This window comes from Delphinapterus leucas, chromosome 18 (genome assembly GCF_059928025.1).
Source record: "Delphinapterus leucas isolate spDelLeu-1000000601 "Yukka" chromosome 18, BTC_Dleu_Yukka2, whole genome shotgun sequence".
In the NCBI taxonomy this organism is placed as follows: domain Eukaryota; kingdom Metazoa; phylum Chordata; class Mammalia; order Artiodactyla; family Monodontidae; genus Delphinapterus; species Delphinapterus leucas.
The window spans coordinates 11311711-11335307 of record NC_143146.1 but is presented as its reverse complement, the minus strand read 5'-3'; the positions used below and the strand labels follow the sequence as shown (position 1 = coordinate 11335307).

Genomic DNA, 23597 nt, shown 5'->3' with positions numbered 1-23597 from the left:
ACCTTGTGAACTAAGTACTTGAAAGAAGGAAATGAGGGGAGGAAAGAAAAATATTTGAAGTTGTATTTTCATAAAGGCCCTGTGGTGTTTGACGTGTGTTGGCCAATTCAGGCCAGGCTCAAAATGACAGTTCAGGTTTTGCCTACTGTCTTGGGACTCCACTTAGGGCCAGAGTGTCCCCTGAAAAGCCTCTCTTCCTCAGAATCCTTGCTTTGGGCACATATCAGAAAGCCTGTGTGGTGCCCGCCAGCTGCAGAAGGGCCCCCGTGATGGGTTAGAGGCGAAATCACACTCAACTCTTTGGCAGCATCTGGAAACCTAGCATTGTGATGTCACTGTGAGAATAGAAATCCCTTCAGAATTCTGCATGATGATTCAGAGCAATTAATTCTGTTCTACTTTTCATGCCCTGGGAAGAACTCTATTTATATAAACTTGGTCAGGGACAAGCATATCTGCACATAGTCTGTGAAGAAAGGAAAACGAGCCATGTACTCCAGAGCAAAACTAGCTGCCTTGCTCCCCAGCCTATTTCCAAATGATTCAAATTTATGTAAAGAAACGCTGGTGAGCCCAGGAAAGTAAACTGCTATCTTAGCATTCTCTCCCATCAACGTCTTTTGGATTCTTTATGTGATATAAATATATTCATGAAATCACTTTTCTGACTCTAGTACATCTGCCTTTGGGAGCTCAGTGGTAAATACACAACTGGCATGGATCCTGAGAAGTTCAGGGTTCTCACGACAAGCTGGCTCTGGCTCTGTGGACCGAGGACGCCTGTGAGCATGTTCCCTTAAGTCCCTACTCACTCCTTCATTGAGTTCAAAGGGTCTCAAGTCATCTCAAGAAAATCGCCCTCTGAGCATCATGTTGCAGGGCTGGTGTTTGCAATTTTTGTGACTACGTGGGTTCTGTTTGATCCTTTCCCCTCTGCATCTGTCTTGTACATTCCACGTTCTGGGCTTGCCTTAGTCATATGCTTTGGGAGAAGGTATCATGAATGACTTGATGCCCATATTATAACTTAACGAGCTACAAAGTCCTCAGGTATAGATTCTACATCTCTCAAACTGAGATTTTGGATTCAGAGACAGGTCGCATGTAGACAACTTCCCGGAGGCTCTGGCTGCTTGAGACACAGACTGTAATCAGAGTAATTAGCACTGAATTTTCAAGTCCTGTTCTCCAGCTTGACCTGGCAGCATTTAGCCAGCGTGCATAGCTGGATCAATGGCAAGAATTGAAGGGGCCGGTTGTAGGACTGCTCCTGGCAGTTTGTGGTGGGCACCATCCACAGGGAATTCCAGGGGAGCATCAGGGACAGGGGAGCAGTGAGGAGACCTGGGGCGTGGGAGGAAAGAAATATGATATTGATAAGCACCTGTCTGGGAACTGTTACAGGAGACAGATCGCAGTACAGACTTTTGCCTGCAATTCATTATCGTTGATCTGTTTTTCTCCTTCTTACTTAGTGCAGTTTGGGGTATTCCTAAAATGTCCCTTGTTAAAAGTTTACACTTCCTTTCCCTAAGAATAAGTACCTGCCTATCTAAATCCAAAGGCTAGTGAAATAAAAACTGTAGGACATGAACAGATACTTTGGTGGATCCAAAATAGAGGGTTTTTTTCAGCTTGGTGCCTGGCCTTCAGGTAGGGCAGCACAGTCGTGGCAAAGAAGCACCGGTACCTGATTATGAAGTAAATTATGTGGGCACTTTGGTGGTGGTGGTGGAGAGACAGGGAATCAAGCTCAAGTAATCCCAGGGCACTTCTGTCACCCACTTGCTCTTCTTAGTCCCACGGAGTGTGACGCCTCACAAGGGCAGCTAGAAGGTAAGGGTGATAAGAATACTGCAGTGGGGGGATGTCAGACCCCACTCCCCACCCATTGAGGGTAATGATTTTGAACGGATGCTTGAAGACTGGACGCTGAATAATAATAAATAGGTTTAAGTTTATAGGAAGTACTTACGACACAAAACTGCTTGAGCATATATAGTATCCCTAACACTATGCTCAATATAATGGAAGAAGCACGGTAAGCAGATTTTTTTTTTTTGGGTACGTGGGCCTCTCACTGTTGTGGCCTCTCCCGTTGCGGAGCACAGGCTCCGGACGCGCAGGCTCAGTGGCCATGGCTCACGGGCCCAGCCGCTCTGCGGCATGTGGGATCTTCCGGACCGGGGCTCGAACCCCTGTCCCCTGCATCGGCAGGCGGACTCTCAACCACTGCGCCACCAGGGAAGCCCAAGGTTAAACTTTGAGGGAGTACTTTTGCATTTTTCAGCTGTAGGCTTTTGCACTCACTTAAATTACTAGAATATTTGTGTGGAAAATGAGGTCAATTCTGTGTTTAAATGAACTGTTGTTGGCTATCTCACCTGACAGTCATTTTGTGATTTGAATGTTAAATCTTATGACCCTCACATGCTCACACATAATACTTTCCGGGCCACAATTAACATTTGCCACTAAGCAGTATTTTAGAAAGTATTTATAGAGGCTGCTGCAAAGTGCTGTATTCTAGTGATATGGAGTATTTTCACTAGTCATCTGCTTCTAGAATGCACCTTATCCTGGCAGTAAACTGGTGTCTTTCATAAAAAGTTCCTTAATATCCAATAGCTCACTCTGGCACACGCTTAGCATTTTTCCCCGAAATCCTTTCGTAAATCAACAGGAAGCCTTCTTTCCCATTTTTATTATAAAAGGGGAATTGATGATAAAACTTAAACACTCATTGTTATTTTAACATCTAGTCTGTTGAGGAGTTGTGTTTTTACTTAAAAATATTTTAGCCAAGAATCAAAACCAGAGAATTATGCATTTTCCCAGCCTCCTGTCAATGATGGCTCTTTGTTAAAAGCACACAACAGAAAATACTGTGCTAAACTCTTGTTGGCTTAAAAAGCCATATATGAAGCCTTAAAAGCCAAAGCATTTAATTTTAAAAAATGATTTAAGTAAATCACTTTAAAAAAATCTGTGCCAAACTTTTAAAAAGTACTTTTCACATCTTGCCTTTATAAGTAACTGTAGCATTAAACATACCATAAATTTATTTTCTTAATAAGTTTGAATTTTCACACAGCCTCTATTTTTTATAATATAGGTTGTACAAGGCTGTTTCATTTCAGGTTGAAGAGACCCAGCCAACATTTTGACACTCTTTTTTCTTAAGTGCGAAAGTTGGATTGGGACAGGGACTGTTGAATTTGGAAAACATCAATTGTTTTCTTTTTCTCCTTCCTTTTTTTCAACATTTATTTCACTTTGTAGTTGCGAGTCATGGGTTTTTTCACTTCAGGCCTTTGCTCTCCCTGGTGTTTTGCTTAACAGTTTGCACTAGGAGAGGCTAGTGGGCTTTTTTTGTTGTTTGAGGTCTTCTGGGGTTTTGTTTTGTTTTTTTTTTTGCGTATTCTTTCCTTTCCTCCAGATATTATTACTGACCAAATTTAAAACACTACAGTGTTTAGGATCCCTGCAGGGCCATTTTAAGTATTTGGACCCATAAAGGGCCCCAAGCAATAACTACCTGAATTGCTTTTAATTACACAATATAGCTGCATCATTTTACTTCAGATTCTTTTTGATTGACGGAGCAAGGCAATTGTAACTGCGGATGATGGGATTAAGTGCCTCTTGAAGTGACTTTAGCTTCTTGTGGGAACAAAAGGAAAGAGGAGAACACTTAGTCCCTTTTTGCCTGAGCTGCCTTTTTCTTAGCTTGCATATAAAGAAATACAATTAACAAACATTATCCCCAGAGGTAAATTGAAATGTACATGCAGAGGAGAACTGCTCTTGACTGCAATTAGGCATATATGATCCGAGGTATTCTGACCATTCATTAGTGCTAATTGTTTGAGAAACAAGCCCAGAACAAATGATTAAAATCTAGGCACCATAACTGGGATTATTAGCATGTGTGATAAAATGTGCGCTCTGCAGCTGTACCAATAAAATGCTCTGGAAGGTGGCTCTGATTAGACAAATGCTTGGCTTGGCTCTGTGGTGAGCTCTTGGTGTTTGCTCAAGACCTGGTGATGTTTATAACAAACAACTTATATCTTTCTTTCTTAATTAGTGGGAATTACTATGTAAATGTTGGTATTTTGTAATTTAATATCCTATGGTTTTTTCCTGCCTTTGGGCTGTTATTGCAGTCTACTGATCTTGCTGGGAATGAGATAAACTGAGTTCTTAGGTTTTGCTTCTTTGCTCTGTTTTCTTTAAAATGCTGGATGCCATGGAGAACTACTACAAAGTTTGCTCTGTTATTTGGTTTTTGAACCAAAATAGATGCTCTTGTATTCAGCACTTGTACTATAGTCACAGAGACCTGGCAAGGGTAACTTAGTCAAACATAAACTAACTGGGGGCTGGTTGGCCAATATGGACAGTCAGCATTCTGCTAAGCCCTCCAGCCTAACCTTAGCTAAGAGAGCAGAACCAGGAGGAAGACAGAAGTGACTGCCAGGGTAAGGACCAATTTAGAGTGATGGATGGCCGTTGAATTCCCCCTGGAAGTGCATCTAGGAGTTCGGGGTTAGCAAAGAAATGTGAGCTCAGCTAAATGTGAAGTCAGTGAGAGATTTGGGAGGCGCAAATGGGAATGGAAAGAAAGGACATGTGAGACGGAAGCATGGAACCAGGGTGCCAGGGAAATGTGCCAGGCAGGCAGAAGCTGAAATCCAACGTCAGACTATCTACGGATGGATGTTTCAGGCCTCCTAACTTGTAGCTCAGAGTTCCTCTGTCCCCTGTTTGCATTTCTGAAACCAGCGTCAGAGGAAGGACCATTTGGAGATTGTCCATATGGTACCATGATAACCTACAGCAACTTTTCAGTCTCAAGTGGTCTGTCCTTGTCACCCAACAGACTTCCGAGCCACCTACTTCTTAGCATATCAGTTGCACATACCAAAGGAAGACAAATATCGGTGTTACTCCAGATAGAAATAAGATTAAATTAGCTTTTAAAATTAGTTAATACATTACAAAGACACATGCAAAAAATTGTCTGGTTATCGTGTTCTCTGGATAACCTATTCCATCTCTCTTTCCATTATCATAGAAAACCCTGAATCAAGTCAAAAATAAACCATAACATAGATTGTCATGGACATACAGCTTGTGGAAAGGATTCCCCTCTTAATTTTTCATTTTATTCCCTGTGTATTTACAATAAAAGTGTTACTCTCTGAGTCTGACCAGTTCATTCCACAGAAAACTAAGTAACAATACATATTCAATAAGAGTGGGTTCTTTTAGAACTAAATATAAACGAAAAAGAGGCTGTTTTGCACTTTGGCTGGTGCATTGCTAAGTGTGGCATTGAATAAGAAAAAAATCTTAAGCTCCCCTAAAATTAGAAGTTCTAGGAAGTCTTGCCTTAAATATTTAAAGGAGTTAGTGCCTGTAGCACATTAAACATACTTTAAAAAAAAAACTATGTTAGAGAAAGCCTTCATGATCACATCCATATGTTTAGTTTTAATTTTCATCACACTTAGCTCTGAATAATTAAGAAGGAAAAAAACAATCTTAATCTTATTGTGGGTCCCACACAGTCAAAGCCACACACACGTGATTCGTGATCACAGCTTGTATTCACAGCTTTCATGTGTGTGGTATGGGTCTGGCAATTAGACTGTGTTTTTTCTAAAAATTATTCAACGCTAGAGAGAGATCAGTATTAAAATTTCCCCAGATCTACATATCAGGGTAATCAAAGGACTATAGCTAACAAAATATCAAAATTCTAAGCTGTGTAACATTTTGGCCTCATTTCATTGCGATTGACACTTGAAAGGAATTTTTGAGAGAATCTAGGGAGAAAACAAAGATTCCGTTAACCTAGATGATTTTCATGACAGCTACCAAAAAAATAAAATAAATAAGATGCGGAGAGAACTGTTTTCTCAAAATTGCAGATCCATTTTTCTGGAGGAAAAAAAAAATCTCCCATGATTACTTTCATATCAAAGAACCCGGTCATGGGGGAAATGCATAATTTGACACATTTAGCAGCCTTTGAGCTTTTGAAGGACTCTGTAAAAGAATCCATGGTTACATCTGTCAGGTTGACAGTCTTCTTTCGTGACCTTCAAAAAAAAGTTGAGAAATTGATCTTTGTAGTTCACATTTGCTCAATTACCTCTAAAGTTCTGCCCAAGCCAGGAATTGGCCATCTCAGCTTTAAATTTATTATTTTTTGAGCTAAGATAACCGAGTACTAATGGAATCTCTAAATGGAGAACTTTTGTGAATGGTCTCTTTTTGTGTGAAATTTTCTGGTGGGCCTATGGTGATAATATTTCCTGTATTCTCCATTGGCTGTTTTAATACATTAACTACTAAATATTGTCTTTTATGCAATTCATTTTAGAATCAGATCTTCTTAGGTAGGAATGCCAGCAGTGAACAATCCAAACATAAGGCTCTGCTCTGGGTGCTCAGTTATGGCCAGGAGTGGAACAAGTAAGCTGTTGGTTCCTTGCACTCAGAATTTCACCATCCAAAACCCCAAATCGTCTCTACAGAGGCTAAGAGAAGTCGACTGGCATGTCCTTTAGGTTTTAATTACAATTTACCAAAAGCTCCCACGTTCTGCACTTGACAGGTGCTTCCTCTCATCATTCCCAACACTGGGAAATGCATCTATCAAATTGCTATGGGGACTTCCCTGGTGGCACAGTGATTAAGACACTGCTTGCCAGTGCCGGGGACACAGGTTTGATCCCTGGTCTGGGAAGATCCCACATGCCGCAGAGCAGCTAAGTCCGTGCGCAACTACTGAGCCTGCACTCTAGCCCGTGAGCCAGAACTACTGAGCCCACGTGCCTAGAGCCCGTGCTCTGCAACAAGAGAGGCCACCACAATGCCAGCATATCGCAACAAGGGGTGGCCCCTGCTTGCACAACTAAAGAAAGCCTGCACCCAGCGGCGAAGACCCAACACAGCCAAAAATAAAATAAAGAATCCCCCTGGCAACGCAGGGGACATGGGTTTGAGCCCATGTGCTCATGTGGGAAAATCCCACATGCTGTGGAGCAACTAAGCCCGTGCGCCACAACTCGTGAGCATGCACTGTAGAGCCCGCGAGTCACAACTGCTGAGCTGGTGTGCCACAACTACGGAAGCCAGCACGCCTAGAGAGCCTGTGCTCCGCAACAAGAGAAGCCACCGCAATGAGAAGCCCGTGCACTGCAACAAAGAGTAGCCCCCGCTCGCCGCAACTAGAGAAAGCCCGTGCCCAGCAACGAAGAACCAACACAGCCAAAAATTAATTAATTAATTTTAAAAAAAAAATCACTATGGGTAGAGGGTCCTGAGCATCATTCCTGCAGTTCTCAGCGACATTAACTCAGTTAACTATTGATAAACAACATCCTTAGACTTCTTTGTGTTTCCAGGAGCCCCAGGTTGAAGCAGCCCAGAAAGAGAAGAGATGCTAATCACATTGTGTTCTTAAACGTGTTCAGTGAAGGAGTGCAGGTTTCCCTCTTGACCTCAGTGTCACTCCCGGGGTGGGGTAGGGGGGAATAAAATCCCTTCAGTTTTCCATTCAGATAAAACCTCTGCTCCTCCTCTTCTCACCAAAAGTAGAGCAAGAAAGTGGGATTATGGTGAATGCCCACTAGCAGGCACATGCTCTATTGTCATCCCCTCTTCAACCGGAATCAAGGAGCTTTGCAGCAAAACAAAGCTCCTCTCCTCTCATCCCATCCCCCACTCTCCCTCTTGGCCCTCACCTCCGCCTTCCTTCCCTCCCGCCCACTTTCTTATCCGCCTACTTTCCTTCAGGACCCATCCTTTCTCCTCCCTCCCTTTCTTTCCTCATTCTCTTCCTCTCCCTCACCACCTCTCAAACACCCTCACCCCTGCCCTTGTCTTCCTCCTTATCGTCTGCTGGGCTGGCTTGTATCAAACTCCTCTTCATTTGCCTTTCTGAAAAATGGCAGCGTTGCCCTTAGAAGTGCTACTGAGCACCCAAGTGCCACGGGGCAGAGTGGTGCTGTGGCCACATTAATTTATGAGGACTAATCCATTCGAGATATAAATGTGGATCTCTGTTTTCATGGAAAACTTGCTCTCTTCTTCGGGACCCATTAATGGTCACCCAGTTGTACAGGGTTTTCCCTGTTCTTGGGGCTTACCCCACCCATGCACCTATCTGGAGAACTACAGTTCTGTGGCCAAAGAAGTGGATTCAGTGACCAGCGAGGGTCTGCTGGACACATGGCTTCTTGTCCATGTTTGCTCAACCCTTGGCCTAAGGGCCAGCTTGTGGTGGACTCGGTATTTATTGAATGCATGATCTGTACTGAATTTCATCAGTACATTTGTGTTTATGAAACAATAGCATGGATATAACAAGGGAAAGAGATTTGTTAACTTTAAATTTCTTTTCACTGTGGTAAAATATACATAACATACAGCTTACTGTTTTAACTATTTAAAGCGTATTGTTCAGTGGCATTAAGTACATTCGCACTGTTGTGCGATCATCACCACCGTCCATTTCCAGAACTTTTTCATCTTCCCAAACTGAAACTCTGTACCCACTAAACGGTAATTCCCCTCCCCCTTCCCCCTCACCATTCTATAATACCTCCTGTCTCTACGAATTGACTACTCTAGGTACCTCACAGAAGTGGAATCGTACAGTATTAGTCCTTGTGTGTCTGGCTTATTTCACTTAGGATAATGCGTAATTTTTGATATGGATGTTTGTTTGATTTCTCATTCTGTATGAAAAAAAGAGTTCCATTACTGGGTCACTTGTTTTTGCCCTTTGGTATTCTGATGGTCTGAGGAGGAAGAGATCTGCACTGAAACAGCATTACACAAATTTTACCAAAGTGAACAAAAATAAGGGTTCTGCTTTTTTCTCTATTTCTGATAAATCTGTCCCTTATTTGACAGTCACCTCTTTTCCTGGGGTTTCCATGGCAAGTGTAGGCCAGGAGGGAAGTCCCTCACCAGCATCCCTCCTTCTCCATGGCACCCCACGATGGCCGAAAGGCCGGCCCACAGCCCATGGGTCTTCCCCATCCTGTGCCCTCCTGACTCCTTCCTTTGAAGTGAATCCACAGCGGACCACAAACTGCTATCCTGTGTGTGTCTGCTTTGGACACAAAAGAGTATCTCTTCCTTTCGTTACCAAATGGAGCACTTGATTAAGGTGTGATATAATTGCTTTGTGAGAGAGTTTGCCCTGAAAATGTCTTGGCTTTTCTGAAGCGGGCTACATGCTTGTTTGTGTTTGCACCACATGCTAATCTCACGAATGGCCCTGTTCTGCCAGTGAGAGGACAAATAGCTGTTCTTTTGCTCTTGTGCCCATGGAAAGCTCCCCACTTCTCCTTGCCCTGTTGCCATAGTAACTGAAACATAGTTCTTCAAAATAGGGAAGGAATCTCTCTGGGCAGTTGGCAACTTAGCAAACTGAGAACATACGTAGGCCTCAATTATTACAGATGCTGGTGTAAATACCTAGCTATCAATAGTTGTAAGCATGGCTGGAATTTGTAGGTGAATTTTACTGTCACTTGGGGGGTGTATAGGAAAGGATCGATGAATGGGTTCTTTATTCTAGTCCCACAGATTCTTCTATGAGCATCAAAATTGTCATACCAGGTCAGACCATGGGCCTTACAACAGAGAACTCAATTTTTCCCAATATTTCTATTCCCAGCATAGAGAGTAGGCAGTGACAGAGTGCAGTTACACTCCTCCAACTCCTTCAGAGGATTGAAGATACAGCCCCAACTAGAGGAGTCCTTTAAGAATCAGGATTTGTGCATAATCTTCTGTGAGAAATTTTTATTTTCAACCTTTATCAGCTCTTAGAGTCAAAATTGCTTTAAAAGAACTTTTAAAGGGCCATGTCGCTCATTGGTGGGGCTGTGGGATGAGAGCTGCACCGCGCGGGACGAGTTGCCGGCGGCGCCCGACGGAGCAGAAGGGGAGAGAGCACGGAGCCGGAGAGGGTTATCAGTGCAGCCACCCTTACCTTTGTTCAGACGCACCTCCCAGAGGCTGACCTCAGCGGCTTGGATGAGATCATCTTCTATGTGCTCGGGGTCCTTGAGGACCTGGGCCCCTCAGGCCCATCGGAGGAGAATTTCAACATGGAGGCCTTCACTGAGATGATGGAGGCCTATGTGCCTGGCTTCGCCCACATCCCAAGGGGTACAATAGGGGAAATGATGCAGAAGCTCTCAGGGCAGTTGAGTGGTGCCAGGAACAAAGAGAACCTGCAACCACAGAACTCTGAGGTCCAACGTCAGGTATCTATCTCCCCAGAGCCTCTGCAGCAGTTCAAAGAAGAGACGATGTCTTCTCCGACTGCTGCTAGGGACACCCAAGATGAGGCATCTGGCGCTGAGGAGGAGCTGCTGCCGGGGGTGGACGTACTTCTGGAGGTGTTCCTTACCTGTTGGGTGGAGCAGGCCCAGTGGGTGTTGGCCAGAGCTCGAGGGGACTCGGAAGAAGCTGTGTAGATGCTGGTAGAAGGGAAGGAGGAGAGGCCTCCAGCCTGGGATGGCCCCAACCAGGACCTGCCCAGGCGCCTCAGAGGCCCCCAAAAGGATGAGCTGAAGTCCTTCATCCTGCAGAAGTACATGATGGTGGATAGCGCAGAGGATCAGAAGATTCACCGGCCTATGGCTCCTAAGGAGGCTCCCAAGAAGCTGATCCAGTACATCAACAACCAGGTAGTGAGCACCAAAGTGGAGCGATTCAAAGATGTGCGGGACCCTGAGGCTGGGGAAATGAAGGCCACATACGTCAACCTCAAGGCAGCCAGAAAGTGCCACTTCCACTGAGGCACTCGCTAGACTCTGCCCGAGCCGTCTAGGCTCAGATCCCAGAGGGACACAGGAGCCCTACATCCGCACACAGGGCCCGCCCTAACTCCTGTCCCCCATCTTTCCCTACTTCCTTGCTCCACAGTGCTAACCTCCTCTTGGAGCTGCCATGGGCACAGTAGAGGTAGCCCCAGGAAAAACAAACAAACAAACAAAAGGGCCATATCATTTCTGTGTGGTGTCCTAAATAGCAATTTATTGATGTATTATCTCAGAATGATTTATTTGTTTTATTATTTATGTTTATAAACAAATGGGAATTTAGCAAAATTTATTAGAATTTGTGGAGGCAGTTTCTAAAGGGCAAGGGCACATAAAAGATGATTCTTTTTTTGTTTTTTGGTTCAAAAACACCCCTTTAGTGGTAACTGGACTTGAATGCAGCAGAAAATATTTTAAAATAATCTTTGAGTGGAAATGTAAAGTGATACAGCCACTATAGAAAGAAGTATGGTTTTCCCTCAAAAAACCATATGATCCAGCGGTTCCACTTCTGGGATATACCCAAAAGAATTGAAAGCAGGGTTTTGAAGAGATATTTTTTTCATAGCAGCATCATTTACAATAGTCAAAAGGTGGAAATAATCCGTATCTATCAGTGGATGAATGGGTAAACAAAATGTGGTACGTACATCTAATGGAGTATTATTCAACCTTTAAAAAGGAAGGAGAATCTCACATATGCTACAACATGGATGAACCTTGTGGACATTATGCTAAGTGAAATAAGCCAGTCACAAAAGGACAAATACCGTAAGATCTCACTTACATGAGGCACCCAGGGCATTCAAATTCATAGGGACAGAAAGTACAATAGACTAGTGGTTTCCAGGGGCTGGGCGGAGAGGGAATGGGCAGGTTGATGAAAAGTTCTGCAGATGGATGGTGGTGATGGTTACACAACAGTGGGGATGTATTTAATGCCACTGAATCGTATGCTTAAAAATGGTTAAAATGGTAAATTTTATGTTACATGTATTTTACCACAGTAAAAAAAAAAAATTTGACCAGCAGAGGTGTAAAATGATAGAATACAGATCAGCTCAAGGTGGGAAATACTGATCTTGAAGGTTTAACACGATCCATAGATTGTTTCATCATTGCTCAAATAAGGCCGTTATAAACCTTCACCCAGCATTTCGGATCTCCAGCCCCTTTCCATGGCCACCTTCACTCACTATATCATGCCTCTTTTCCTGGAATGTCCAAAACCCTGGTGTAAAGAGTGCAAAGGGCTGTGCATGAGCACATGGCCAGCTAGGCACCTTCATGCCCCGCTGGTGGCAAAATAAGTTAGTACAACCCTTTGTGAAGACAGCCTGGGGAAGTCTGTGAAGAGCGTAACCATGATCACGCCCACTCTCCCTTTTAGCCCTCTGAGGACACAGGCTAATGGACACATGTGGCCCTCTCTCCTTAAACGCTTGCCAGCCCACCGCCCATCTAGCCCTGAGTCCATCCTTTCCTTCATTCCTCTCTTGGGTCCAGTCCCTGTATGTGCTGGGCAGCATGGTGCTGAGAGCTATGCATACACCCGTGTTGGGTCAGGATGGGGAGATGCAGTGCGGAGGTGTGTGGAGAGCACGCATCTAGGCACTGATATGTGTTAACTATCTAGTAAGTAATATATAGGCACTGTCTTCATCAGGGTTCTCCAGAGAAACAGAACCAATAGGGTATGTCTGCGTGTGTGTGTGTGTGCGTGTGTGTGAGCTATATATAAGAGATGTAGTATAAGGACAATAAGACCCACGTGATTATGGAGGCCGACAAGTCCCAAGAGCTGCACTCAGGAAGCTGGGGACCCAGGAGAGCCATTGGTGTAAGTTCCAGTCCAAAGGCTGGCAAACTCGAGAACCAGGAAGAACCAATGTCTTCAAGTCTCAAGGCAGGAAAATCTGGAAGGCTATCAGGCAGGAGGAGTTCCTTTTTTACTCAGGGGAGTATTGGCCTACTTGGTATCTTCCACTGATTGGATGAGGCCCACCCACATTAGGGAAGGCAATCTCCTTTACTCAGTCTGCTGATTCATATGTTAATCTCATCCAGATATATCTTCACAGACACACCTAGAATAATGTTTTACCAACTATCTGGGCACCTTGTGGCCTGGTCAAGTTGGCACATAAAATTAATCATCATGGTATTATGTACTAAAATGATTTAGAATTAATTGTGCTGCCTAAATCATTAATGTAGTTAACAATTTGCTTTTCAACTCAGTTTTGAATTTAAGAGTGACATTATGAAAAGTCCTGAATCAAATTCTTTTTTTTTTTTTTTTCTGCGGTACGCGGGCCTCTCACTGTTGTGGCCTCTCCTGTTGCAAAGCGCAGGCTCAGCGGCCCTGGCTCACGGGCCCAGCTGCTCCGCGGCATGTGGGATCTTCCCAGACCGGCACAAACCCGTGTCCCCTGCATCGGCAGGCAGACTCTCAACCACTGCGCCACCAGGGAAGCCCCTGAATCAAGTTCTTTTCTGCACTTGGTTAAGTCTGGACTGCCATTTAGATAATTCAAAAAAAGTATTAGGCCCAGTACATTTTTGTTTATGGAGTGATAGCGTGAATGTGACAAGTGGAACAACTTGGAAGTTCCTTGGCCTTCCCTGTTTCCATTTGAGCCCTCCAGTATATGGTGCTGGCTGAGGGTCATCCATGGGTGAGGCAAGAGCATCTCAGAGCCAAGTATCAGTGTCAAGGCTAAGATGTGGAGTCCTCAGTTAGGGTCCCTGGACTTTGTACAGCATATACCACCTGGCCTTGGCTTCAGAGAGCTCTGCTGCTTGTGAAGAGAGATCAGCTGAGGCCTCCACCCTCAGTCCCACCTGCCTTCCCAAGCCCTGGATTTGGATGTTTGCCTGGGCTCTGGCAAGCTTCTTCTCTATCTGCATTGGTTGTAACTTGGGTGGAACCCTGCACTGGGGCCCTCTGGAGCCTCAGCTGCCTGGGCCAGAGGAGAGGAGTAGAATCTGGGCAGGTAGCTTGAGGGCAGGGGAACCAGCCCAGCTGAGCATCTGCCCCCACAGGGCATGGCCAGCATTGAATCACCGGGGGTGTGTGGCAAACTCAGACTTGTATGTTGGCTACTTGGGGTTTATGGCTGAGGAGCAGAAGTTTTTAAGCAGTGGGAGTGCTCCCAGGTGCTGTAGCAGCCAGTGTGATGCTGACCACCACAAGAGCCAGGCCAGGCAGCAGGATCCTGATAAGCAAACCCAGGCACCCTCCCACGGGGGGATCCACAGGGGCCTGGGAGGGAGCTGGAGCATGCTGCATTGGCCATGCAGGTGCCCAGCCCTTGCCCCTGCGAACCTGACCTCAGGCTTAGGAGAGCAGGTCTAACCCCAGACCCTGCTGGTGCCTGTTGGCTGCCTCACCAGAGGTGGTGCAGGTCCTCAGTGCCTGGTGCTGTGAGGCCCTGGGAAAGGGTACCTCTTACTTAAGATGGGAGGAGAGGGAGACCCGGAGGAGAATCCACTTCAGCCCCCTGAGAACAGGGCTAGGTCCCCTCTCACTGAATATGACAGAAGTTCCCCTAATGCCAAGTTCCTGTAGCCCTTGCTTCCTAGGGAGGCGGCAGTGTGACCCCACATGGTGGTTCCCAGGACATGGGAAGCACTTGGTCTTCAGTGGCCGATCCATACCCCAAGCCCCTTGTGCTCCCCACTCCATGTGGTCACGTTCTACCCATCTCTGCACGGGCCCTGGCCCCTCAGTGCCTCAGCCACCTGACAAGGGCTGAGTGGTCACCGCCTGAGAATTGCAGGGACTTCGTTTATCTTTGTGCTTTTCCCAAGGATCTGACCCCCTAGTGATCACTTGTTACCTAGTGAAAACTAGAATCAGATCTGGGGTTGAAAGCAGCATCTAGCCAACACACCCTGGTTCCTGACCTGTGTGTGCTGACATAAAATCCTCCCTTCCCCAACTTACCAATGTATATATTTTTTAAATTTTATTTATTTTTGGCTGCATTGGATCTTTGTTGCTGCGCACGGGCTTTCTCTAGTTGCAGCGAGCGGGGGCTACTCTTCGTTGCGGTGCACAGGCTTCTCACTGCGGTGGCTTCTCTTGTTGCGGAGCACGGGCTCTAGGCGCGTGGGCTTCAATAGTTGTGGCACGTGGGCTCAGTAGTTGTGGCTCGCGGGCTCTAGAGCTCAGGCTCAGTAGTTGTGGCGCACGGGCTTAGTTGCTTCACGGCATGTGGGGTCTTCCCGGACCAGGGATCGAACCCGTGTCCCCTGCATCGGCAGGTGGATTCTTAACCACCGTGCCACCATGGAAGTCCCTCACCAATGTATTTTGAAAAGCCTGTCAGATTTTCTAACAAGAACTAAATATGAGTTAACATTAAAACCCAATTGCTGGGCTTCCCTGGTGGCGCAGTGGTTGAGAGTCCGCCTACCGATGCAGGGGACACGGGTTCGTGCCCCAGTCCGGGAAGATCCCACATGCCGCGGAGCGGCTGGGCCTGTGAGCCATGGCCGCTGAGCCTGCGCGTCCGGAGCCTGTGCTCCGCAACGGGAGAGACCACAACAGTGAGAGGCCCGCATACCGCAAAAAAAAACCCAAAAAACCCAATTGCTATTTTTAAAACTCCAATTGCTATATAAACACATATCACCTAAACAAAAACAGATTTGTTAAGTAAGCCAACCGTGAGTTGGGTCAGCATTTGTAAAAGTGTCTGATATACAGGGCTTTTCCTGGAATATGAATTCATTAGAACTTCAAAAGCAAAATAGCATGAGGTTGGACACTTTACTGGAGCACTGGAGAGTTCTCAGCCAACAAGAGGCTAGATGGATTGATATTTGTTAAATTGGGATTCTGTTTGTACTGCCTTCAATTTAGTCCTTTCTCAGGATTTGGGGGTTCCCCTTCAAATCTAGTTTGTTGACTGTTTTAATCATAAAAGATTTTGTCAAATGCTTTTTTCCACATCTACTGAGATGATCATGTGGTTTTTGTGAAAGCTGTAAATTTAAGTTACACTGGCTCCACCTAAGGGGAAATGTGACTTTTTGGAAAATACATAAATGGGTAAGATTCAGCAGTGTAATACCCGAATCTGAGGCACCAGTACTGGCTTCAGCAAAACTCCTCTGATGCAACTATTTTGTTACCTCAGGGCTCACTGGTCATGAGAAACTAAGTTGGGTAAGGGTAGAGCATTTTCTAGCCCTGGAGCTATTGGGTTGGCCAAGAAGTTTGTTTGGGTTTCTCCGTAACATCTTACGAAAAACCTGAACTAACTTTTTGGCTAACCCAATATATCCCTCACTGCAGAAGACAAATAGAAAGTTCCTAAAGAGTGGGAGCCAGGCAGAATATTCCCCAGTTTCATCACTCATGCTTTCCCCCCACAAGCTTCTCTCAGCATCTGAAGAGCTTAGTCCCTGCTACTGGCAGGGACTTCCTTTATTTCACATGCCCTATCCTTGTTCACTCTGCCTCCTGGGAGCTTGAGGTTTGGACCCTCAAGCAGTTGGAAATTAGCAGACTTCCTTCTATTCACTATGGACTTGATCTAAGAATCTAGTTTGAACTACAGGCTCAGCAAGGACTTCTTGGTGATCACCCTCTCCCCCGCCCCCCACTTCCAAACCCTGCCATGATGGCTGCTGATTCAGTGGGTGGGCATGTACAGCATCATGGTTTCCAAGCAAGGAAAACTGCCATTCCTCTCAAAGTTATCGTTCCCAGTCACTTCATTAGTGGGAAGTTGCATAATTGGTACCCAGCTCCCCTGCCTAAATATGGTAGGATTACGTGCTGGCAACTTTTAAAGTCCAGCAATCCCAGATCCTTTCTAGGACCAGTAAGACACTTTGTTGGTACTTCGAAACCATGGTGCAGAGATTCTCATCCTTGGCTGCACCTTGGAGTCTCCCTTGAAGCTTTAAAGAAACTGTTGCCTGCGACTCACCACAAGGCTCTGATTTAATTGGGCTGGAGTGTGGCCTGAGGTTTTTTTCTTTTTCTGAGTTCTCCAGGTGATTGTAATGTGCAGCCAAAGTAGAGACCTCTGTACTAGCTACCAGCTAAGTAAAGAAACCACTAGCTTGGATGAGAAGTCACATATCAAATGGCAGATCCTCAAATGGACATTAGCTTAATTATTGCTGCTATTTCAAATATTGTTAGCAGTTTGTCATTTTTTTTATCAGAAAGACTTTTCCTTTAAACATGGATTTTTTCCCCAAGTTTGCTGCATTTTTAGTTACGACTTTATTATTACTTTCGTAGCATCTACTTGTATATAATAGTAACGCATGACTCACTTAAGAGAAGTTTTCGTTGGAGCAAAATTTCCTGCATTAGGGCAATGGCTACACATTGGGATCATCTAGTACAGTGGTCCTTCAACTTGGCTATACATCTGAATCACCTATGGGGCTTTTAAATTCCAGAGCCTCAGCCTTGCCCCAGGACAATGACTTCAGAATTTCTGTGACTGAGCTTTAGCGTCAGCGTATTTGAAAGCTCCCCAGGTGATTCCACTATGCCCCGGAGTTTGAGTCAGCCTAGAACAGCATTCTCAAACTTTCATGAGATAAGCGTCCCCTGGAGATTTGTTAATATGCAGCTTCTGATTCAGTGGGACTGGGGTGGGGGCCTTAGACTCTGCATTTCTAACAGCTTCCCACATGGTGATGGTAGTTGCTCCCATGAGACATGGGAGAGTCTCACATGAGAACAGATAAGAGACCAGTGTAGCTGGTCTATATAGCAACACCTCACTTAAGTGGCAAGAACCTAGAGAGCTAAAAAAAAAAAAAAAATTATATACTGAGCCTGGGCCCTATTACCAGTGAATTTAATTTGATTGCACTGGGTGGGGTCCAGAATTGACAAGTTTTAAAAGCTCCCCAGGTGGTGGTGATATTGAATCCCAGGTGGAGAACCCCAGCAGTATTAGGGACTAGCTCTGCCTCTTGTGGTATAAATGGTTAATAAATGGTATCAGGTGGAGGAGGAAAGGGAGAAGACCCAAACAAGGCCAGTAGGGACCCCCCTCCAGCCAGAAGAACCCCTGGACTTGCCAAGGGATGTCTTATCTAAAAAAAGGTCCCTCTGTAGAGAGAACTCACCATAAGGCTACCAGATTTTTTTCAACTCATCTTACGACCCTGTTTTGCATATTGTTTGAATATATTTACATGTTGACTATCAAGAAGCCCTAACTCCAAATATGTAAGATAAAATAAAATAAGTTAGATCTTGCACCTGCTGCAATTGTATTCATACGCAGTAGTCAGTGCTGAACACAACTCAAGTAGGGAACAGATTTTGAAACAGCCGGAGATGGGGGAAGGAGAGGACACGCCAGCAGTACGAGAGGAGGGAGGTTTGGGGAAGCCACGACGGGCTCCTGCCATCTGCCCAATGACAGCCCCCTCTGGGACCTCAGAGTCTGCAACAGGACCTGAAGCCCAAACCCCCTCTACACCTTTCTCCTCCTTATTATTCCAAACAGTCTTGCTGCCTTTGATCTTTCTCCCTGAAGCTTCATTCTGTACAGACCTTTAGCCTTCCTGAGCTGCTTGCAGGCCATCCTCTGGGTGTTCCTCCCTGGACCTTCTGGACTTGACCTGTATCTTTTGGGCCACCTCCCTGCAGTGCTCAGCACAGTGCCGGTCAGGGCAATCTCATGCGGTTGGTTGTACGGGGTGTGCCCTGATCAGGGTGCCTACAGAAGCCACGCGTGGGGCTGAGCTTCAGCTCTCCTCTATGCATCAAAGTTGCCGCCTCAGAAGCAGGCGGCACCTCTTTGCCCTTCCACCTGCTGGCAGGCTCGAGGGGACACCTTTTTCTAATTTACACAAAGGGACCTGCCAGGTGTGCTAGTGGAGACCCTGCGCAGGTCACCCAGTGCATGCTTCCTAAGTACTCACTGAATGTATGAACGAGAGAACAAAGTGGAGGCAGTGAGGATAAATAAGAGGTTTCCACAGTCATCTCGGTAAAGGGGAACGAGGCCCCAAACTAGGACGTCATCTGTATTTACAGGAAGGAGGAGATAAACAAAGGAGAAGCAACAGGCCATGGGTTGGGTTAAAGCTTCCAGGATGGCAAAGGAGAGAGGGAATAAAAATGACCTCCTACCTGTAATCACCACTAAAACTTGACTCTTGCCCAAGAAGAATAAGGACAGTGTGGTTGCAGATCAGTCTTACATACCCACTTCTGGACAGCTGGCGTTGGTTGGGTAACGAGGTAACAGGAATTCTGTGCTCTTGTCTGCAAGACCCTGTGGTAAGCAACGTGGGGGAGACGTAAGACTTCCCCTCCCTCGGCTAGCTTGTGATCTAGTTGAGGGCACTTGTGTCCAACAAGATTCCTGATGCTGGTCTACACGGACCAGCATCACATGTGGGTGACAGGTGTCAGATGATCATAGTAGCTATGGACGTACATACTGCTTTACTGCCTGTGGTGAGCTCTCCCCTGTATGAGACAGCTATTATGTTGCTTCTCACCTAAGAGGAAGTTGACATTTCTTGCTTGCTTCTCACCCCATCTTCTGACTGCCAGTCACAATATTGGCGTGAACCACATAAAATTAGCATTTTTGTAGGCCAAAATGGTTAGATATCAGCAATTTCATATAGGTGGTTCTTATTCTCTCCACCATATTATGCTGCCACTTGAGACCTTTCAAGTGATTATATTGGTTTGTTTTAAGCCTATTATAAAAGGATTTTTTAAAAAAAGAGTGATGCTTCTTCTGGTAAATGTGCAAAATAGGAAAAAACTGTGCAGAAGCAGAAAAATCTTTTATTTATTTATTTTTGGCTGCGTTGGGTCTTTGTTGCTGTGCACGGGCTTCTCAATGCGGTAGCTTCTCTTGTTGCAGAGCACAGGCTCTAGGCACATGGGCTTCAGTGGTTGTGGCTTGTGGGCTCTAGAGCGCAGTCTCAGTAGTTGTGATGCGTGGGCTTAGTTGCTCCGCAGCATGTGGGATCTTCCCAGACCAGGGCTCGAGCCTGTGTCCCCTGCGTTGGCAGGCAGATTCTTAACCACTGCTGCACCAGGGAAGTCCCTGGAAGCAGAAAAGTCTTAATCCCAAATTCTAAAATTCAGAGGCATCCCTAATCACATTTTGATGTATTTCCTTCCAGATATTTTTCTTTGTATTTTTTATAAAGTTGAGATGTTATTGCGTATGTAATGTTATATCCTCTGTTTAAAAATAACAATCTTCACTTCACATTAAATATTTTTATAAACACAATTTTTAATGATGGCATAATATTCCATTGAATGTAGGTACTGTAATTTATCCTACTGTTGGACCTAAAGGTTGTTTTCAGTTCTTAATATTATATATATGTAGTTTTATTCCTGTTCATTTTCTTAAGATAGATTCCCGTGTTAATCCATTTGGGCTGCTGCTGTAACAGAATAGCATAGACTGGGTGGCTTATAAACAACAGAAATTTATTTCTCACAGTTCTGGAGGCTGGGGAGTCCAAGATCAATGCTCTGGAAGATTCAGTGTCTGATAATAATGTACTTCCTAGTTCATAAATGTCAGCCTTTTCACTGAGTCCTCCCATGGCAGAAGGGGCTAGGGAGCTCTCTGGTGTCTCTTTTTTTTAATTTTTTTTTGCGGTACGCGGGCCTCTCACTGTTGCAGCCTCTCCCGTTGCGGAGCGCAGGCTCAGCGGCCATGGCTCACGGCCCCAGCCACTCCGCAGCATGTGGGATCTTCCCGGACTGGGGCACGAACCCGCGTCCCCTGCATTGGCAGGAGGACTCCCAACCACTGCTCCACCAGGGAATCCCAACCACTGCTCCACCAGGGAAGCCCTCTGGTGTCTCTTTTATAAGGGCATTATTCTCCTAGCTTCTGCCCTCGTGACTTAGTCACCTCCCAGATGCCCCACCTCCAAATACCATCATATTGGGGATTATGTTTCAACATATGAATTTTGGGGAGGACACATTTAATCTATAGCAATTCCCAAAAGGAATGGGGTCAAATTACTTGAAATTACTGGGTCAAAAAGCAGGAAACTTTTTTAAGTGTCTTGATTTGTAGCATCCATTGGCTTTCCAGAATGCATGTGCCCCTTGATTAACTTTAGCCATGATGGCAGAGCCAGTCCTTTGCTGGTTCTGGTTTGGTTACCGGTGATAAATGCTGTTTTTAAAGATGAGAGAGTCTAAAGATGAATGGTCAAAAAAGACTCCGCAGTTAGGTGGACATTGAACTAAGCTAGAAAGATCTGTAAGTTTCAAATAAACCTTGAAGCTAGAAAGATCTGTAAGTTTCAAATAAACCTAGGGGAAATACTTTTCGAGCGGAAGCAAAGGTACAATGGAAACAATACAGCATATGTGGACAGTCATAATCTAATTTTCCGAGGGTAGATAGTTGCAACATGGGAATAGTGGGATATAAATTGCGAAAAGGGCTCTCAGCTGAGACTACATTACCTACATTCAATGTAGGTAGATATCTACCTATCCTGTAGATAATGGGGAGCTGTTGACAATTTTTGAGCAGGGGATTATAAGAGGAAAATAATGTTTCAATGATTATAGGAGACTTTGTCTGGGAAGCCAGAAACATCTTTACGAGTGGCAGAAGATTTTTTAAATGATCATCTGTTTTAGAAAATTACACATCATATATAAACATCCTAGGAATGATTTGCTCTAGTGCTTAGCATGTGACAGTGGTATGACCTGTCAGCCATGTCTGAGTGGCTCAGGCTTTGAGATTCAGGTGGTGTGGCTTGGAGATCACAGTGGCTGGATCCAAATTGGCAGTCAGAAGCTATTTCGCATGGAGGAAATCTCAGTTTTCATGAAATGAAGGTCTCTTTGGCTTTTACATGTGCGGTTACAACAAATCCTCATGAGGAGTGATTTTGCCTTAAGCATTTCTTGGTAAATAAAAATTTCATCTCTTTTAATTGCATTTTTACGATTTTAAAGGAAATGCATATGTTGCAAATTCTGGTTTCCAGTACGAATAAGTAAAATGTGGTTGTTGCTATTACATCATTATATTTTCTCTTTTTTAAGATAAATCAGATATTTTTAATCAGTATAAAACGATGACAGATACTTTGGGAATTCTTCAATTATCTGTCCATACTATATTTAATATCAATATTAGATAAATGTCTTGTAATATATGTACACTTTTAAAACCCACCTATATGTCACCATATCTCACATAGCACAACGCTTATGTTATGGAAAAATAAGACTTCGACTCACGTTTTAGATTTAATTAAGGTTAGCTTCAAGAAAGAATGAGGGGGCCCTTAACAAAATTGATAGGCCACCAAAAAGACGCTGATTTTTTCTTGAGATACATTGTCACAAGACACACTAATCATGGCAAAATGTTAACAACTGTGTAGAATATTTGATGGCATTAACTACTAGTAGGATAACTACTAAATGTCAAGAGCTTTCATTAAGAATACAGCTGGCATAGTTTTGAAAGGATGGTGCTGTTTACCCTGGGGGAGTAAAACAGTAGGGTGTTATCAAGTTTGCTGGGGCTTTCACCTTTCTTTAACTGGGATTTTCATGACGTATAGCTCCATCTGTTGTGGGCAGGGCTGGTTTCATGGATGTGTGACCTGCACAGTCACGGATGGCCCTGTGCTTAGAAGGGTCTGGTGCTTTGTGTGATGTTTTTCTGTTGCCATCTTGAAATTCCCAATAAATTTTGAACAAGGGCTCTGCACTTTTATTTTGCACAGGTGATTCAAATTATGTAACTGGTGTTGATTGTGAAAGCTGATTTCATCTTCCTTTGCCATGTGTTATGGGCTAAAACATGGTTTTCACGGGACCAAACTATGGACCAGGTTAGAGGAGAGGGCTGCGGTGAGCCAAGGGAGCTTCTGGCCAACTCCTCTTATTTCCACAGGAGGCTAAACTTAGTACAATAGGAGAAGCGGGGAGAGAGCAGAGTTTACGAGCAGGCAGGGCTACTGACAGCTAGAGTTTCTCCATTAAGAACAGCTGTAGTGGCTGCCATTCCTGCTACACCCACCTACCACATCAAGCTGATAACCCCCAGGCTCCGGCTGATCGCTTCATGTGCATTATTTCCTTTAACTTAATTTTCTCAGCAGCCTGCAACATGAGGATTATTTTTACAGATGAAGAATCTGAAGTTTCCAGCAATCAAGTTGCCCATAATTACAGAGCTAATAATGGTCTTTGCTGACTTAAGAAGTAGCCAGCCATCCTTGTCTGTTGTTAAAATTGAACTTGAATCACTTATTTGTCTACTTAAAAAGATTTATTGTCAGGGAGAGAGCCATAGACTTTGTTTACATAGATTGTTCATTTTCTACTTTTTACTTTCATATAATTGTAGATAGTATTGTTCTTTAGGACCTTTTAGATGTAAATTTCATTACTTTTTTCTCCATGGATGCTATCTGGACAGCATACTAATGCTGGAAGTGTTTTTCCAAGAAGAGATAGCTACACCTTCCTTCTTTTCTCAGAAGATTGTGTCAGTGAACAGTATTATATATTTTTTAAACCTCAGCCAAAATGACATTCTGTTGCTTATTTCTGTTATTATTGTTTTCCTAGTTGTTATGTGTGATTATGTTCTGCCATAAGTTAAAAAAAAGTATCCATGTTTTCTAGTTTAATTTTGTATTAAAATAAGATTTTTCAAAAATTTGTAAATGAATTCTATTCTTGACTAGTTCTAATTATGTCTTCTG

The 23597-nt window shown here is 44.4% G+C and overlaps 1 protein-coding gene and 1 pseudogene across 9 annotated transcripts in view; both read left to right on the top strand.

Annotated features, from left to right (window-relative positions):
- CLYBL (citramalyl-CoA lyase) overlaps nucleotides 1-23597 on the top strand; it is a 302146-nt gene that overhangs the window by 144380 nt on the left and 134169 nt on the right. The gene's annotated exons all lie outside the window — the stretch shown is intronic.
- On the top strand, nucleotides 7188-23591 carry LOC149746819 (CUE domain-containing protein 2 pseudogene; annotated as a pseudogene).